The sequence below is a fragment of the Pistacia vera genome, unplaced genomic scaffold (genome assembly GCF_008641045.1).
Source record: "Pistacia vera cultivar Batoury unplaced genomic scaffold, PisVer_v2 Contig81, whole genome shotgun sequence".
Lineage (NCBI taxonomy): Eukaryota > Viridiplantae > Streptophyta > Magnoliopsida > Sapindales > Anacardiaceae > Pistacia > Pistacia vera.
The window spans coordinates 259,378-262,640 of record NW_022196679.1 but is presented as its reverse complement, the minus strand read 5'-3'; the positions used below and the strand labels follow the sequence as shown (position 1 = coordinate 262,640).

General features: G+C 37.0%; 1 pseudogene; it reads right to left on the bottom strand.

The window, feature by feature from the left end:
- Positions 1 to 1,005: 1,005 nt before the first annotated feature.
- On the bottom strand, positions 1,006 to 3,026 carry LOC116117436 (annotated as a pseudogene).
- Positions 3,027 to 3,263: the final 237 nt, after the last annotated feature.

Sequence of the window (3,263 nt, the reverse complement as noted above, 5' to 3'; positions counted from 1 at the left end):
TTTAAAATTGTAATAGAATTTGTGTGATTGTGGCATATGTCATATTATGATATAATAAAAATGGTGTAAAAAAGTGGTGTAAGTGTAGCATTACTCTTTGTGCGTATTTCACCTTCCGTGCCAACTGTATAAGGACAAAACGACATCATATTAGGGTACAAAAAAGGACACCAAATGTGCATACAGTCAATCAGCAGCACACTGAGTGAGCAAAATAGAGAAGAAAAACATAAGGACCCATGCAAGGCTTACCACAATAGCAAACTTGCGTTCTATTTATTTCTCTTCATAACTTAACTAAAATGATACCTTTCAAGAAGGGGAAGGAGATGGGGGAAAGAAAAAAATAAAGCTTGTGTCACCTAATTACCGCTCTCAAAGGGTCTCCTATCTCCAAACCACTCTACAACTCATAAATTTCTTCGAGACTTCATCTGCCATCTTCAACCTATCAGTTCATGAAATCATCATACCATTCTACCTACTAAATAAACTTCATGCCCTAATCATCAGATATTTGGTTATTTGACAATGACAGGGCAGAACATTGGATAAATGTCTACAAGCAAAACGAAAAAGGGAAAAACTATCAAGTTATCTGTTTAAAGTGAAACAGGACACTCAAAATTCAGGAATCATAATTTGTAGACAGATCTGCCTCCACCAGCAAATAGTAGATGAAATAGGAGTCTCTATTGTACTAACAGCCTCACCCCAGCAATCCAATTCAAATATTGCCAAATTAAATCTGTCATCAGTTTATAAATATAAAAATTAATTGTCTCAGAACTGTGGATGCAAGTGCTTTTGTGTTATGTAGAGAGAAAGAGACTGAAAAATAACAATATTCCAACAACAAAATCGGTACTCATTTTCCCCCTTTTGGATAGGAAACAGAACAACAGTAGTTTATCTCAATAACTGAAATGAAAAGCCAACGTTATATACATAAAGCTAATTATCATTTCCTTGTCTCAAGGCTAAGGCTAGGAGGACTTTTGTTGCTCATTCTCTGACAAATTCTTGATATAGCATTTCATCCTCTTTCCGGGAGATCTCATAATGAACTACATCCAGGTCTTTGATAGTACCATCCCAAGCCTCTGGCATAACCTTAAAGTAAGGATTGTATGGAAGGGATGCCACACGGAATTCCTGGTCATGGCAGTAAAAAGTAAAAAGAAAAAATACCAGGAAATATAAGGTCATTATTTTAGAGGCAAATCAGCCAATCTTTAGCTAATTCAATGTTTCTAGTTATGGCTTACAGTATATCAACCAGAGACAATGTTCTATTTGTAATTGCATCATTGACACAATTTTTTTTTTTTTTCGGGACAACTTTATTCTTTTACATCAGAGCTTATCTAAGCACATGAATGTAAGACCACGTGTAACTAGAGCACAAGAGCATTTTGGTGATTTAATTAATATTGACATTCCTATTCCTCCATGGTATGGAATATCTATTTCATGTCAACAATACAATAAACATGAAAAACGCTATCATCAACATGACCAGCAACACACAAAGCCACACCAGCTCCAACTTAAGAGGACCAAAAACCTTTAAGCACTAACCCTACCACAGCTAACCAAATGTTGTTTTGCTCATTGTCTATTATGGCCACCAAGATTACTACCATTAGCCACTTACAAAATATTGTTTTGATCATTGTCCATCATCGCCACCATCATGATTACTAGCTGTATACTTCTATCAACAGAAGTAATAAACCACAACCGTGACAGTGAACATCTGCCCGCAAAGCACCACCACAGCTAGGGTTTTGACTAACAGTTTGTAACACATTTTCTTAATACCTTCAATGGATTATCACCACATTCTGTTTCACAAAAGAATGTCAATGCACTTTTAAATTACATATATACTAACACTATCACATACATGCGTGCACCAGTTTCAGTTTTCTTTTAGACATATCCATATCAGGTTAACCAAAGAAAACTGCATTTGTGATTGAGATATTTCCAAGGGTAGCTTTTGCTCAGAAGCATTGCAAGATATAATACAGCTAAGTAAAATTTGTCCAAAGTAAAAACTTTTAAATGATCTGAATCAATATTATATGAGAGAGAATTCTCCTTGTGACATCAAATAGCTCCCCTACTTTCACCAGACCTGACATACCAACTCCCACTATGATACATTCTCACCTTAGGGATTCTACAGGCCACAAGGCAATTACATACACAGCTAACCATTGAAACAGGAGAAATATTGCATATAGTATCTCCAAAGTACATGGCTTAAATAAAATCTTTAGGTATTTGATCAGCCTCACAAGTTAAAATTTCTATGCCTGAGTAAAATAACCTCGAAGTAGTTATTAAGAAGAATCTACTTATGAATCATAGTCATTCAAATTGCCACTATATCCTCTAATCATGCTTTCTGTAAACAACTACATTATAAAACATAATGTAAGTACTGACAATCACCAACATCAAGCCAAAAAGCCAAATCAGAATGATAAAAGACATTAAATATTAAAAATAAAAAATGATCAGATACAAAATCTCACTCCGGGCAGGTGTCAACCAGAAGCTCAACAGATTCATTGAATGGATGGCCAAACTTTTTCTCCTCTTCCTCCTCAAGCTCCTTCAGCCACAGAATTGCATGCACCCTCTGCGTTGTAACCCTATAATCCTTGGCAAGCCTCTCAATAGTATAAATGTCAGGATTCTGCTTGTGCAAGCGGTACATCTCAGCGTTCTCTGAGTCGTTGAGATAAGATCCTGTAGGACTAGGCTCTCGTACTTGCTTAAGCAGATCACACATCTGACACAGTCTCGCACCCCATTCCCCATCCCTCAACAAAAGCGTTGCTCTTTCTATTCTCTGCCTCCGCTTCCCCTATCTTATCTTAAATGTCTTGCATATTAGAGACACATACTTAGACGATTTAGCTTGTAAGTTTTTCTTAAGCAGAAAAAACCCAAGTCTTTTAAATAGTTAGACTCTTCTTACTGATCGTATTCGTATGCCATGTAACAACCATGCAATCGAAGAAATCAAAGCAATCTAGAGGAATCACCTTCCCAAGGTTGAATCCGGATTCACAACCTGGACCAACTTCAAGCAATGTCCCTGTAACGGGGACCAAGCTAGTGCCGAAAGGCAACCAGTTGTGAAGCGATGTGAAGAAGCTCCTTAGTCTGCTGTTACTCACCCAATGAAGAAAAAGACCATGGCTTCGAGGAAAAGGAAGAAGACAACAGCCGAAGCATCTGAGTCA